The sequence below is a fragment of the Eptatretus burgeri genome, chromosome 4 (assembly GCF_056783735.1).
Source record: "Eptatretus burgeri isolate ZD-2024b chromosome 4, Ebu_testis_v1, whole genome shotgun sequence".
In the NCBI taxonomy this organism is placed as follows: Eukaryota; Metazoa; Chordata; class Myxini; order Myxiniformes; family Myxinidae; genus Eptatretus; species Eptatretus burgeri.
In genome coordinates, this window is record NC_140964.1 from 74,838,596 (window position 1) to 74,855,513 (window position 16,918).

The 16,918-nt window shown below is 45.4% G+C and overlaps 1 protein-coding gene across 3 annotated transcripts in view; it reads right to left on the reverse strand.

The window, feature by feature from the left end:
* LOC147028374 (uncharacterized) overlaps positions 1-16,918 on the reverse strand; it is a 183,313-nt gene that overhangs the window by 115,499 nt on the left and 50,896 nt on the right. Inside the window, exon 1 of one of the 3 annotated variants that reach the window (XM_085878701.1) lies at positions 4,407-4,870. The exons of the other annotated variants lie outside the window; for them this stretch is intronic. The gene's annotated coding sequence lies outside the window, so the exon portion shown is untranslated. Of the gene's footprint in view, positions 1-4,406; positions 4,871-16,918 lie in introns of those variants that run through there. 3 annotated transcript variants of the gene reach the window in all.

The window sequence follows — 16,918 nt, forward strand, 5'->3', positions numbered from 1 at the left end:
CATTATACTGTATCAATAATAATGATCACAAGGAGGAACAAAGCAGAAGAAAAGATAAATGTAAGGATAAAAATCAGGAAAAATTTTTTGCAACTTCAAGACAACCACATCTCATCAATCCTACCACAACACCAACTTATTGCAACACCATAATCCTGTAAGGCAGTTTATTTGATGTGTCACTTTGGAAAATTAATGTTCTGGGTACCTCTGCCAATGAAGGTGGATGGAGGTTATATTTTCATCCCTGTCTGTCTGTTTGCTTGTCGGTCTGTGAACAGAATATCTCAAAAAGTTGTGGACAGATTTGGACGAAACATGGTGGACATGTTGGGTGTGTGACAAGGAATAATTGATTCAATTTTGGTGAAGATGATTCCGGATCCGGATACGAGAGTTTTTAAAGTGATTCTTCACCATTGAGTGATCGGGCTAAAACGATTTACAACACAATATCTTAAAAAGTTGTGGATGGATTCAGATGAAATTTGGGGGACAGGATGGATGAGTGACAAGGACAAATCGATTCCATTTTGGTGAAGATCCGGATATGAGAATTTTAAAATTGTTTCAGTGATTCTTCACTATTCATTGAGAGATGGGGCCAAAAACGACAGATGGCATGACATTTCAAGAAGTTGTGGACAAGATACGACAAAACTCGGTGGATGAGTTATGTAGGTAATGAGAACAAGCCGATGAGAATTTAGTTCAGGTCCGGATCCAGATCCGCCCTATCAGTGTAATAAAAAACGTCAACTGTTCAGCCTGGTGGTGGTATGCACTCGACCGATTGCCGTTCTCGTTTATCCTGTTTTAGAGCTCTCTGGATGGCCTACAGGTGAGCACACACACGTCTGAGCTGTCGAGCCAAGGTTTGAATCACAACCCAGTTATAAGCTGTCATTCTGGCGCTTCACAGGCTGAGTGATTCGTCATTATGCGTGCTGCCCTTTGGATGGACGTTAAACTGGATGTTCCATCTGCCAGCATTAGGTGGTGGACGTTGAAGATCCTACGGTGTAATTTATCAGGAGTAGGCAAGTTATCACCGGCACCCTGAGCAAAATGGAAACTACTGCCTGGACTGTGGGTAGCAAGTGATGTAGTCTTCTTGGAGGCTCCTTGATACCACATTACACTGCTTGCAATCTCAGAATGTGGTTACTGTCTTGGAAGCAGCTTATGCACAAAAAACAAATTGACCAGGTGGTTCACATGTTTCATGTGAACAGCCTTCTTCAGGTACGAAGAGCAACCAACGCAAGACTACTTTCATGGCCCAGATTCATTTTACCTTGTTGTTGGGTAGGCTGCATGAGTATTTCCTCTCCACACCCCTCTCACCCGAGCATCCTCTCCCTGCACCCCACTTCTCTCCACCACCTCCTTCCACCTCCTGCCAACTGTGTCCATATCAAAGATATAACTGAATACATCCCTCTCTTCCCTCCTGAACTCATATCACAACAGACGTGCTTCTCTTGTCTTTCATTAATGTCATTTACTCCTGCCCACGACCTGATATAATCATTCGTCTTTGTTGCCTTCAGCAAGGTCCACATTAGCCCAACTGGTATTATCCTATCCATTTTCTTTTTCTCTTTCTCTTTCTCTTTCTCTTTTCGTCATAAATCTAATGATTTATTAAACAGTACCAGCCATTCCTAAAGTGTTATATTGTAATGGTGGACCAGTGGGTGGAAACGAGGTCAATTATTCCACCCAGACAGTCGCCAACCTTGCGACAGAGAGTCCTTGGGACTGCGACGCCGTCTGCCGGGATAACCCAAAAGATCTTTATTTTGGTTTCCGATGTGCAGTTTTTTTTCTCAACGAACTCGCCACCGATGGTGCGTTAATCAGTTATTTAAATATATATATATATATATATATATATATATATATATATATATATATATATATTTTTTTTTTTTTCGAGCAACTACCACCTATCGCTTCACTGACGGGAACACTGAGAGGAGGGAAGGGGAAAAGAGGTGGGAGATAGAGAGGGGTGGGGACAGTGAGGAGATAGAGACGGAAATGAGAGGAGGGAGGAGGCAAGAGAGAGGAGGAGGAGGAAAGAGAGAGGAGGAGGAGGAAAGAGAGAGGAGGAGGAGGAAAGAGAGAGGAGGGAGGGGGAGAGAGAGGAGGGAGGAGAAAGAGAGGAGGGAGGGAAAGAGAGAGGAGGGAGAGGGGAAAGAGAGAGGAGGGAGGGGGGAAGAGAGAGGAGGGAGGGGGGAAGAGAGAGGAGGGAGGGGGAAGAGAGAGGAGGGAGGGGGAAGAGAGAGGAGGGAGGGGGAAGAGAGAGGAGGGAGGGGGGAAGAGAGAGGAGGGAGGGGGAAGAGAGAGGAGGGAGGGGGAAGAGAGAGGAGGGAGGGGGAAGAGAGAGGAGGGAGGGGGAAGAGAGAGGAGGGAGGGGGAAGAGAGAGGAGGGAGGGGGAAGAGAGAGGAGGGAGGGGGAAGAGAGAGGAGGGAGGGGGAAGAGAGAGGAGGGAGGGGGAAGAGAGAGGAGGGAGGGGGAAGAGAGAGGAGGGAGGGGGAAGAGAGAGAGGAGGGAGGGGGAAGAGAGAGGAGGGAGGGGGAAGAGAGAGGAGGGAGGGGGAAGAGAAAGGAGGGAGGGGGAAGAGAAAGGAGGGAGGGGGAAGAGAAAGGAGGGAGGGGGAAGAGAAAGGAGGGAGGGGGGAAGAGAAAGGAGGGAGGGGGAAGAGAAAGGAGGGAGGGGAAAAAGAGAGGAGGGAGGGGAAAGAGAGAGGAGGGAGGGGAAAGAGAGAGGAGGGAGGGGAAAGAGAGAGGAGGGAAGGTGGGAAAGAGAGGAGAGGGGGGAAGAGAAAGGAGGGAGGAGGGGAGAGAAAGGAGGGAGGGGGAGAGAAAGGAGGGAGGGGGAGAGAAAGGAGGGAGGGGGAGAGAAAGGAGGGAGGGGGAGAGAAAGGAGGGAGGGGGAGAGAAAGGAGGGAGGGGGAAAGAGAGAGGAGGGTGAGTAAGGAATGAGGGGAGAGTGAGGGAGAGGTGGGGGTGTGAAGGGAGAGGTGGGGGTGTGAAGGGAAGGCAGTGAGAGGTGAGAGGTGAGAGGAAGGAAAGGTATACGTACGGTGGAGCATATAGCACGCACGCACGCACAAAGAGAGGAGGGAGGGGGAAAGAGAGAGGATGGAGGGGGAAAGAGGGAGAGGATGGAGGGGGGAAGAGAGAGAGGATGGAGGGGGAAAGAGAGAGAGGATGGAGGGGGAAAGAGAGAGAGGATGGAGGGGGAAAGAGAGAGGATGGAGGGGAAAGAGAGAGGAGGGAGGGGAAAGAGAGAGGAGGGAGGGAGAGTGAGGAATGAGGAGAGTGAGGGAGGGGGTGGGGGTGGGAAGGGAAGGCAGGGAGAGGTGAGAGGAAGGGAAGGTATACATGCGGTGGAGCGTTAATTATGATTCATAATGTCTCATGGAAATGATTCTGTATAGCATAACAGTGAAGATGGAAACAAAATAATGTCTGAAATCCATTTTCTACCAGTCATACTATAAATACAACCCAGAGAGAAACACCTCCCGGACACGTCCGGAAATAAACAGTCCAGAAACAAACACCACCCGGCTTGTCCAGAGCCATGCTGTCCAGAGACAAACCCCGCAAGGATGTAACCACCGTCTAATCACATATGGAGATAACCACTGTCCCAACATAACACCCGTCCAGAGACAGACAGAGAGACAGAGAGAATTGGGGGGGGCGGGGGGTTGGGGAGTTATCAGAGAGAATGTTATGCTTTGTGAACAACACACACACACACACACACACACACACACACACACACACACACACACACACACACACACACACACACACACACACACACACACACACACACACACACACACACACACACACACACACACACACACACACACACACACACACAGCCTATATCGGCAATTTTTCGGGAATCGGCAGGTTGGAGTCAGTGTGATTACAGACTACAGTACGTACTGCACACAACCCAGAAACCTTGAGTAGCTTTCAATGAAAAACAACATTACATTTATACAGACGTTTCAGGGAGATGTTCACAAACATTATTCTTTATAAACAGCTTTGTGTGATGGGTGGAAAAAAAATGGGCTCGGTATTAAATTTAGAAAACACGTTAATACGGCAAATGGCTCAGAAATCGGATGTTATCAAATATATTTTGCTATGAAATTCACAAAGAGAAACACAAAACCTTTGTAAAGCAAATCCGATAACCAAATGCTTTACAAACAGGCCTGAGGACAAAGGGAAACCTGAAAGAACCTCCATAAGATGTGGGATGAAACCTTGTCACCATGGCACCCGGAACACTCATGGCATGTCCACACACCATACAGATCCAAATCTACCCACATGTACCACGTCCGTGTGTGCTGTACCCGTACCTCTACCTTGTAGTGACTGTCGACTGCACATCCCCATCAGGACACGAACTGTACTGCACAGCTTCGTAAGTGGCTTAAGCACTCCAACGGAACGCCTGGCTTGGCAAGCAATTACCAATTGCCGTCGATCCAACTCTGCACCCGGAAACGTCCGTGCAATGTCCGAATTGGACAAATCAACCTTTTGGGAGAGTCAGAACTACTGATACTCTCATATCTAGAGCTTACGTTTTGTAATTGTGGTTAGTTTAAGAGATTCTCATGGTTATTCATATGCGCAAATTAAATACAGCCATGGACGCTGGCGTCTCCAAGCGTTTATAAACATTGCAATATTCCCAGCAAGTCATAGCGATGATGAACAGGCATTCGATAATATGAGTGAGGAAAGTGCAAAAAAAAAAAAAACTTTGTCGTTGAGAAATCGCTGCCGCCTGTTCCAAGTCAAGGCATGGTTGAGCAGGCCAAAAAAACATGGCGGCTTCAGACCCAAGCGAGGTTACCCAGGAAACGCCTTAAGACCCAGAGAGCGAGGTGGCCGAGGATCGCCCGATGAAGGACATAATTAAATAATGCCATCAATTATCTTCAAAAGGGGTGTTTTAATTAAGCCAAACACACAATTTTCACTCCTGCACTTCCTTAGAGTTTTCTTGGTGTGCATGCAAAGTTTCAGGCTGCGAGGTTTTATAGTTTTGGAGTTATGGAGGAGACGCGCACGCGCACGCGCACACGCACACGCACACGCACACGCACCGCCTTTCATTAGTATAAATATCCACAGACACTAATTATACGGGATGATACATATTACATGCTGCTATAGACCAGTATATTAATTTAATTGTGTTTTGAAAGGTTACATTTGCTGTTAAATCTCCTGTTGGTCACAACAACAGCAACAGCAACAGCAACAGCAACAGCAACAGCAACAGCAACAGCAACACAGGTGCCGAGTGAAAAGAAAAATGGCAGTTTTAAAACAGAAGGAGGACAACAGGAAAGGAAGGTGTCAAAACTTTTCTGGATCTGCCACGACCTTTTTTGAAGGGTGCAGATCATTTTAAAACCGACATACTCAGTGTCGGAGTCATCGAGTTCTTCTTATAAATACCCGTGGGGGTATAATTTTGCATTAACATTTATTGAAATTTTTCCCACCCCTCCAAAAAAGGTTTTTCTTTTACTCTTTGAAGGACGATTACTCAACACAATCGCTACATCAGGTGTGAATCTCGCTCCTGAACACCAATGTGACTAGTCGACGGATATGGAACAGTTTCTTAATCCCAATCCTGACAAACCAATGTTACGGTGGACCACCAGGTCACCGCGAGGTGAGATCTTCCACCGAATGATCAACAGTTTAGTGACATACTGTCTTCAGAGATTTACACCATCCACCAGGAGAGTTGAACAAATCTTTACTTCAGTTTCCAATGTAGAGAGAACTTGGATGAGGATCCGTCACTTCAGCCGGTTCATCTGTCTAAAGGATGGGGCCAAGCGAATGCACCCAAGACAGGCCAACTGTGGTTTTATAACATCGCCTATCAAAATTTGGTGCCAATTCCCAACGATCACGGACTTACCCACGCCGGGGTTTTAATTGCAATTAAAAAACTTTGCACTAGGCCAACAAACAGATGGTAAAAAGATTTAACGAGAAGGGCACTCGGGAGAGCACATGCCTCTGCCACGTAATGCCTGATCGATGAGACCATATCGGGCCCAATCAATACATTTTGGAAATATCAGGCTATGTATCGTTTTTGGCCCTATCTCTCAATGGTGAGGAATCACTTATAAAATTAAACAATTCTCACATCCAGATCTGGATGTGGATCTTCACCAAAATCAAATCGATTCGTCCTGGCCACACACCCCACCTGACCACCAAGTTTTGACAGAATCCGTCCACAACTTTTTGAGATATCGTGCTACATATAGTTTTTGCCCAATCTCTCAATGGTGAAAAATCACTTAAAATATTATCAGATCCAGATCCGGATTTGGATCTTCACCAAAATTAAATCAATTCTTCCTTGTCACACGCCCAACATGTCCACCAACTTGTGCCGCCTGAGCATACCGAGTAATTCTGCCACCAAATGTACCCAGCTTTTCTGCCTAACTGCACCCCAAACAAAACCACTGAAGCTAAACCCTGTTCAGAACTGAACCACTGAACTGAATCAAATGCCAAACTGCTCCTCCCCTCTGTTCATTCTCACCCATGACCGCTCGGTCATTGGTCCTCCCCACCGACCGTTTATGCTTCAACACGCTCACCATTTGTCGGTAGCTAATGGCGTCTTCTACCAGAATGTGTGGCCAGAAGGCATATTCAGGGTCCTCCTGGGAGGTTATTCACTTTGAATGTTCAATATACAAGGGCGTAGCCAGAGGTCCAAAAGTGATGAGGCGAAAGAGGTCGGGGGGGGGGGGTGAGGGGGGTATTGTCCGATTTTGATATTTTGATAGGAGTGGAGATAAGAGTATTCAGAGCACTGCCTGGTAGCTTTGATAGTTGACTCCCCAGGGAGCTCAGATGGCCAGAGGGCTCAGACCAGATCATATTTCAGGAAATGAGTGACGAGGCAACTGCCTCATCTGCATCAGCCTGGCTACGCCCTTGAATATAAGGAAAACACAAAGACAGATAACAATGACACGATTTCAAGGGTTAAGAAGGGGAGGCGAAGATAGTGTGAGTTTGGACACATACAGAGGGGAGGGGCAACTTGATTATAATCTCCTAATACACTCTTCCACGTATGTCCTATCATTTTCACGAAGATACTGTACGATTATGCTAAACATGTACGGCATATATAGGCTCTATTACTCCTATTACCCCCATCATGTTCCTGCAAACATGTATGAAAGCCAATTCGTTTTTGGACTATGTATGTACTGCAGTATGTGTATGTGCCGACGGACATACATACAAAGTAAACTGCCTTCTCCCATTTGGTTGCACAGCTCGCCTGACTCTTCCCACAATCAAAATCATGCACCGCCATTTTGTGAAGAGCAGCACAGATGGCAGGCATCAGGCCTGAGGCCTTGGGTGTCAGTTCATGGCCCAGTGTTATTTGAATTATCCCCGATATATTATATATGCACATTATAAGCAGTATGTATGTATGTTTTTGCTTCATGTATGTACGTTGGGTTATTTTTATTATTTTCGGAAGCGATCATGGCAGCGATCTGTGGCATTATATTCATCGCCCTAATGAAGGAATGTGCTTACTGATGCACGAACTCTGGCTAAAACCGAAATTCTGCACAAAAACCTTCATTTACTTTGTTGATGTGAACAGCATAATTAAAGGATGTAAAAATGATGGGTTGGAGTTATGGTATGTGTGTTGATGTATTAAGTGTTGTGTGTATGGTGTTGTGGCGTGTGAGGGTGATACGTGGAGGTGGTTTGTGGTGTGGTTTGTGGTGTGTTGTGGTATGCTTCTATGCGTTGTGGGGATGGTTTGTTGAGGGTGTATGGCATAATAATGTGGTGCATTGAGTTGAGTGGTGTGGTGTTCGAGAGTTATGCACATTCATTTCTCGGCTGTTTTGCCGGGGTTTGAATCCCGACCCAGTAATGAACGGTCACCCTGGTCACCCGGTGTTTCACAGGCAGGGTGATTCATCATTGGATGTGCCGGACCTCGGATGGATGGTGAACGGGCTTCCCATGATTTTACGATTCTTGAAAACGAAATGCACGATCAATCCCATGCGTTTTTGTGTGCCCAATTTTAGTTTCAGCCCAAGTGTTCAAAGCAGAATGGGGTGAAGATAGAGAAGGGTCGCCCATAATAAGCATTAGGTATGTTTTTGCCTCATGTATGTAATCCAGGTTGCAATGATCAATTGCCTGTACACCGCCCAAATAAAGGGATGAGCCATTCACTCAATTTTTGTTGTTGCTGTAGTTGTTTTGAAGATCACATCAAAACTGTGTATTTCTTTGACAAATCGCTGCACTCATCACTAATCATCCCCAGGGAAAGTCTCATTTGTTGAACTGTATTGTATACTGTATTGCAATAATTCATTTGAAGTATTTCATAAGCTTGTGTGTATTGTAACCATCTGTGGTGTGTCGCGTGTCATTCTCGAGATTTTGTACGTAGCCGTGGCGATATTTACTGAGGCGAATAATCAGATTTTTAGTCAATAAGATATTTGGTGAAGGTAGCTGTTTATTTTAAAGTCTCGCTTTATTGGTGGAGAGCGATGAAAATATCCACGTCGAATTGAGACGAAAACCTGAAAATTATGCATGCAAATTCTGGGACTGGTTCTCGGGGTTCATTGCAGGAATGGTTGATCCATGTTAGTCCGTGGGCCAAGGGGACCTACTGTGCACCTCCACCTATGATCTAACCTAATATGCATAAGTATGTTCACTGATGTCCCCTAAGATGGGGAAAAAGATGTTATCATTGAAAAAACTCTTTTGGCCTCGTGTTTTCTCATGCCCTATTGGGACTCGTATCAAAAATTCACTTTTTCAGAATTACCACCATTTCTTGAGATTTGTGAAATTCATGCACTTTGACATTGCAATATCTAAGTAGTTACTGGCTCAAATGAACCCACACTTGACATGTTACCTCATTGTCCTCAGCATAATATTCAGACAAAGTACGATGAACTTGCTAAGTTCAAGTCTTGAATTAATGACATCATCTCATTAGCATAGTTCATCGAGGACAGGTTAGAAAAAAAAGGCAGATTTCTTTGAGCCAATCAAGAAATTAAACCTTAAGAGCATGGCCGACACAAAGAAGACAATCTAGTTGAAGACATATTGGCAAAAAAGTAATCAAACATAAGCAACAAGGCAACATGGCTTTTCAACTGCTTGTGAAGGCTCAAGCTGCAGCTGTTCAACTGGACTTAACACAAAGTGCTGAAGTACACACTTATCCCTGTTCCCTATGAAACAGATACATCAGACAGTTTCTAGCAAAAACTTACAAATCCAAGGGTTTCCGGTATCTTGTTAAAGATGTTGACGATTCAACTCCATCTCCTAGTGATGAGACTCTCCTGAGCGATAGTGAAGATGGAAATGCTGTCTTCTATTACACGAGGGAGCTACCAGCGAATTTCAAAGAGATAAGCCTCAATATCTCAATGCAGTGTCATTCAGATCAGATGTCATCTTCAGCACTGACATGTACAACACAGATTCAGTCAAGTCATGAGAAACACAGAGAACAGGATGCAGAGAGAAGATAATCATTCAGGAAGGGAATACAGACAAACCAGGAGACTGGAAACAATTCCTGACTAATGATGAGAACAAGAAACAGCTAATACAAGTCCTTCAGGATGTATGGAATAAAGATGACATGGCCAAGAAGCTTCAGGGCAGGAAAATGATATTCATCTGGGAAGGAGCTGCGCATTTGTTAAACTCTTCAGATGGGAAGCAAGTGACACAACCAGAGATCACTTCCTTGAAATAATCTGAGGAAGAAACAGATTCCCATGTAATTCTCCACTGCATGTATGGTAAAGAACAACAGTACAAGAATGTATGAGTAAAGAGCCCTGACAGCAACATTTTATTCATTTTGCTGCACTGTGCTCATCAGATCACGTGTGTTACCTTGCTCGTTGATATAGGAAGAGGCAACAAGAAAAGGTTGATTGATGTTTCTCAATTTGCCAAAATTTGCCATATTTCTCTGCCTGACTTGGTCTACATGCATTCCTGGCTGTGATTCCACAAGTAGTTTTAAAGGGTTTGGAAAAAAAAAAAAATCAAGCCCATCAAATTGATGCAAAAATCTTGGTCCATTTCAGATGAATTAATAACAGGCCTGGATGAATTCACATGCGCATTGTATGGCAAATCAAGATTCAAAGATGTTAATGAAGTCCAGTTCCAAATGATGAAAGAGAAATGCAGAGGGGATTCAGATGTACTCACCCCTTCTGCCAATGTAGATTTAGCATCTTTTCCACCATGTAAGAGCAGTCTGGAAGGACACATCCGCAGAGTTAATTACCAAGTGGCAATATGGAAGAGGGCCCATCTTCCAGATCCCCATATCCCCTCTCTGACGGATAACCATTGTTGGACTGCCAGTGGAGACAAAATGGAGCCATTGTGGTCGAAGCTTGACACCCTTCCACTTAAGTTGGTTGATGTTCTTGAATCAGCAGAAGAGGACTCAAGTGATGATGAGTTTGATTCAACCAGTGAACATGACTTCACAGATACAGACCGTAACACAGACAGTGACGATGAATCACACAAGAAACAAGCTTCCCCATGCATGCACATGGAAGCATTAATTAAAATTTCTTACTCATCATATTTTAATCTTACATTTGGACAGAAATTAGTGACGTATTCTAGGGTTGAACATTTTTGAAAGGAAAGCAGTTCATAGTCAATATACTGATAATGTTGTAAAACAATAAGACATATTATGAGACAGCAGCTTTTCATTTTATTTTGTTTTAAACATCTGTACGGAGTTATACTGATAACTTTATCTCTGTGAAGTGAAGGTACTTTGTGTCATGCAAGGGCAAATATGTCAATGTTATTTTTATTTCATATTTGTTTCCTTCCCTCGTATCTGTGCTACAATCCTTTACAAGTACTGTATTTAGGAAGAAAAAAAAAAAAAGGTCATTCTTTGCATACATCTCAAATACTTGATTTTTGTAGTTATATTTAAAATATTTCCGTTTGTATATTGGCAAAATTTTTCACTACATTGGTGTGAGATGTAAAATATAAAAATTTCAAAAATTGGTTTAATATTACGAAGTTGGCATGTTATCTTGGTTGTGCTGTGAGATCAAATTTGAGCCAGTAACTACTGAGATATTGCAATATCAAAGTACACAAATCTCACAAAACTCAAGAAACGGTGGAAATGCTGAAAAAGTGACATTTTGACATGGGTCCCAATAGGGCGTGAGAAAACATCGACCAAAATAGTTTTTTCAATGATAACATCTTTTTTCCATCTTGGGGGCATCGATGAACATACTTATGCACATTCGGTTGGATGGGGGCGGGTGCATGACAGGTGCTCTTGGCCCACGGACTATGTGTCCCAAATGGAATACCACAGTGTGTAGTTACAAGAGACCAATATCGGGCATACATGGGATGACTTGGTGTATTTGCAGATAACATGAAGATAATTTTTTTTTGCAAGATGCACAAATCGACAGTCAATGTTTACTTTAAACACAAATGAGACATCTGCTTTGCACTATTGGGTGGGGGGGGGTTGGGGGAGGTGCCTAAATTAGGTTTATGGGAGTTGTTTGTTGCCCTAAAAGTGATGCTGCATCTCATCTCACCGTCACTGCACTGAGGAGGGGTTTTTGCTCCTTGTTGTCATTTTCCCCACCCCACGCAGGTCCACGGAGCACCTCATAGCTGCCTCATCCTCAAACTCACCTTGAGCAGCGGAACGACCACAAACAAGCTTCAAGTATCCGAAGAAAGCAGCTCCCATGCATCTGTCTGTCTTACCTCTTGTCACACCATTATGCCTTTTCTTATTTTTGCAGTGCCACAGAAAAACAAAGGGACTGAAGGACACTGGCCCTGAATTTTGGTTGCTTGGCCAGGCAATCTGGTTTTCTTTTCTTTCTCAATGTCTTTAACTTGTACCCAAATGTGTGTGCCTATCCAGCCACATGTAAGTAAGGAAAATGTATTCTAGGATTAAGTAGGGCTAAAGTCGGTGATCCAGCATTTGTTTGGGGTCGATTGTATGGCAGATTGGTGCCCTGTGTAAAGCACATCCCCATAGTGATTATTTCCATTGTTGTGAGCCGGGACGGCTCTGGAAGAGGAAAATGGGTGGTGTTATGGTTGTGGGAGTGCGGGGAGGTATTAATAGTTTACAAAGCACGGATGATCATTCGTGATGTTTACGGTGTATTACGAAAGGGTTGGTCAGTGCCCGGGTAATCTGTGGGATCAGAAATAGGACCTTTTTGTATGTATTTTTCCCTTTATTTCCTTTTTCTTAAAGTTTCTCCCATATTCACGCCATTGACTCCTCACGGCATTTTCTTTGAGAATGATGTGCACAACCACAGCTGTGGAAAGGATCCAACCTCTTTCTTTCTGGGTGAAGGAAGGAGAGAAAAAGGGAGGAAGAAGAAGGAAGCCATTCTTTTTTTTTTTCCTGTGGAAATGATCCATGCTTCATGGAGTGAGCGGCCTCAGCGTGCTGTTCTATCAAGGACTCGACCGATATGAACTACATGAAGGAAACTGTGTTGCATGAAGGAGGTGGAGGAACGTAAAAGGGTCGCAGAAGAAAGAAATTGCACAGCAAGATGACTGGTCCATTATCTTTTCTTCCCACCAAGTGCTGCTCACTCGAGCATGAATAAAACCGCCAATAACCCCCTTCAAACATTCCCCCCTGAACCCCATTCCATTCCTTATCTCCTGTTTTATGGGAACTCGCAGAGAACCCAGCCAATGGGCGATCATGTTCCAGGCATGCAACACTTTCTTCCGACGCATACCTTTATCTGGGTAGTGTATAGGCAACTGACAACTCTGTATACACACAAAAAAATAACGCGGGTTACGTGCATGAAGCAAAAAGATAGCTACTGCTTATAATTAAAAACACCTCACTGCACTGGAAGATGTGGGGGACAGGAATACTGTACTGTAAATGGTGGAGACTTATAATACCCTCTCCCCCACAAGGAGGCGGCGCGACATGACACATTTACATAGAGAATTTGCGCTCCCTCCATCCCCTCCCCCAAGACCACCAGCAAAGATAAAAACATCCCTATAAATTAATTGTGGTCCTATGCAGCAAGTCTGGATGTAATCATCCCAGAACTGTGGGAGTAGTGCGACAAAGAAAAACACACAAACACACGGGTCCGGGAATTATAGTGTTGCGAATTCGCGCCCGCCGGCGTGCGAGCGGCCACGTAACTCGAATTGCGGCACGTCGCCCACCGGATGGATAATTCTGTCGTGACCCTCTCGGACTAACGCCGGGAACTAGTCACGGGTGGGCCTTTCGGCCTCACCACGTTCGTGCCAATCGGCCCCCCGGGTGGGATAGGGTTGTTCGCCAAATTCGACGTACCTAAGTACCCACACGGAGGGTAGACCGGGCAATCGCACCTCGCCGCAGGTCCACTCCGGACACGGGCCACTTAAGCGACCCATTCCGTACTATCGGGATAACCGAGCGGTGTTAACGTTCGCCTCGACGGTTCCGATTAATTATCGGGTGCATTAAGCCCACTACCAACCCTTTACGTGAAGCAAGATGGAGATTCAATAAAGAAAAGACAAAGCGAAACGGGAAAAACAGTTCAACATAAGGCACATTTATTCCACGGCGCATGGAAAGCACACATATACAATTACAACAATTATGCACCAAAAGCAAATGTTACAAAAGAAACACAACAATGCAGATCTACTACCGACTACACGAGCACACAGCAACACTTACACAGTTTTACTTTACAGACGGCGCTGACAACACATATACTCAAAAGCAAAAGAAAAGGGCCACCCTCAAAGACAAGGGGGCCGACGGGGCCTGTGGGCCGCGAGACCGGGTGGAGCCTACCCGTGTCTTGTGATGGGCCGCAAATGTGGCAGCGGTGCCCCGACTCCGCGCCCCTTCGCGGGTTTCGCTGGCACCGCTTGGAGTGGGGTGGGAACGGGGCCCCCTTTTCGCACTATCTCAGCGCGGGGGGGAAAAGGGGGGAATTGTTGATGCTCTGGGGAAAGAGGATAGCTGGCTTGCTTGGGTCCCGCGACGATAGACTCCACTACGACCTCGACCGCGCTCCCGGCTTCCCCTCTCTGCAGCTCGCCGACAGACTCCGAACCCCGACAGACTCCGACCTCCGACAGACTGACTCTCCTCCAGACCCGACTTGACTGCTGCTGCCACACTCTGCCACTGCCATACTTCTCCAACTCGCCTTGACTCTTCTCCAACTCCCTTGACCGAAAAACTCTCCCGCTGCCACACTTCTCCAACTCGCCCAAGCCCAAAACTGACTAAATTCGCCCCGCGCTCGGCGCTTTATAGTACGGCAGGAGAACCCATATGCAAATTTCTGGATCAGAACGAGCTCGGGGGTGGAGCCACGCTCGCCCATTGGACGGAGAAAAAGGGGCGTGAATCTCCCCTGATCCTCGAATTTGCATATATCGATTCCACTCCGACGCGCCTGGAGGCGGGGCCAAACCGCCCCGCGCTTGCTGATTGGATGGATCAGAAGTGGGCGTGTATCATTCCTGATCCGACTTCTCCTCGGAAAGGCCACACTTTGTACCCGCGGCTCGGCGCGCGCCCTGTACGATTCCAGACAGCCTGACGCTCGGTGCCCACAAGCGGTGCGGGAATGGCCACAGAAGGAGAGGTGAAGGTGGTGGAGGGTCTAAAGTGGCGGTCCCTGGCCACGGTGATGCTTGGAATGGCGGTGATGTGATGTTTGCGGGAGCGAGCTGTGAAGGTAAAGGTTGTGGCTGTTGGCGTTGTTGTTGTTGTGAAGCGGCGTTGCGGTTGGTGGTTGTTGTGTGATTGCGGTTGAGACGTGGTTAGTTCAAAATAAAGATAGAACAGAAAAACGGCTATCTTAAAGGGTCACAGCCCGAATGAATCACATTTATTCCCTCGAAACAACGGGTTTGGGGCAAACTTCACATGTACTTACAGAGATATCTCACCAACGGGACCTGAATGGTGGTTTGCGAATTTCCTCAACCACAACAATAGCAAGGATTCATATGCCAATGTTATTTTTGCTTTGCTTCCATTTCCTTCCCCTTGGTTAGATGGAGGGTTCGTATGTGTGATGCTGTGTCAGCCTTTTGTATCAGTTGTGCAAACTGTATTGTACTTCACTCCAAATTGAGCTTAGATGCATCCAATTTCCTTTGATCATCCTAGAGATGTCTCTACAACTTGATTGGAGTAAACCTGTGACCAATTCAATTGACTGGACATGATTTAGAAAGAAACACACCTTTCTACATAAGGTCCCAAAGTTGACAGTGCATGTCAGAGCAGAAACTGCACCATGAAGTCCAAGGAACTGTGAGATATAATTCGAGAACTCCGAGATATAATTGTGAGGAGTTATAAATCTGTGGAAGGGTATAAAACAATTTCTAGAGTGCTGAAAGTTCCCAAGAGCATAGTGAGCTCAATCATTAGGCAAAGAAAAGAATATGGAACTACCCAGACTCTTCCTAGAGCTGGCCGCCTGACCAAACTGAGCAACCGGGCTCGAAGGACCTTGGTCAAGGAGGTAAACAAGAACCCAATGACCACTCCAACATAACTACAGAGTTTCTTGGCTGAGATGGGAGAACCTGCCAGAAGGACAACAATCTCTGCTGCCTTTCACAAATCCAGGATTTATGGCAGAGTGGCCAGATGGAAGCCACTTCTGAGAAAAAGGCACATGACAGCACGCCTGGAGTTTGCAAAACAGCACGCGAAAGACTGAGAGAATGAGGGAAAAGATTATTTTGTCTGATGAGACAAAAATTGAACTCTTTGGCCTGAATGCAAAGCGCGACATCTGGCGGAAGCCGAGCGCAGCTCATCACCCATCTCACGCCATCCCAACCGTGAAGCATGGCGGTGACAGCATCATGCTATTGGGATGCTGTTCGCTGGCAGGGACGGAGACTTGTAAGAACAGAGGGAACAATAAATGGAGCCAAACACAGGCCAATCCTTGAGGACAACCTGCGTTAGAGTGAAAAAGACCTTCAACTGTGGCGAAGATTTACGTTTCAACAGGACAATGACCCCAAGCATACAGCCAAAGCAACAATGGAATGGCTTCAGAACAAGAATGTGAAAGTCCTTGAGTGGCCCAGCCAAAGCCCAGACTTGAATCCCATTGAGAATATGTGGAAAGACTTGAAGATTGCTGTTCACTGACGCTCCCCACCCAACTTGAGAGAGCTTGAGCAAATCTGCAAGGAAGAATGGGAGAAAATCCCCAAATCCAGATGTGCAAGGCTGATACAGACATACCCAAGAAGACTCGAAGCTGTAATCACTGCCAAAGATGCTCCAACAAAGTATTCACTGAGGGGTTGAATACTTATTGATGCAAGACATTTCAACTTTTCATGATGAATGACTTTGTAAAAATTTCTAAAAACATGTTTTGACTTTGTAATTATGGGGTATTTTGTGAACATCGATGACAATTTCTTTTATACTTTTAATCCATTTTAAATTCAGGCTGTAACACAATAAAATGTGACAAACGTCAAGGGGTGTGAATATTTTCTGAAGGCCCTGTATGTGGTTTGCTTCTTGTATCATTTTGCCTTCAGTGTACCTTGTCCCTTGATGTAGTAGTTAAATTGATTGCATTTCAATGTGTTTGAATTTGTGCCTTTGTTCCATGGAGCTGTGTTGTGAACACCCCATTTAGAATAGCAAACAAGTGACATTTACCCACAAGAACTTGTTCTTTTG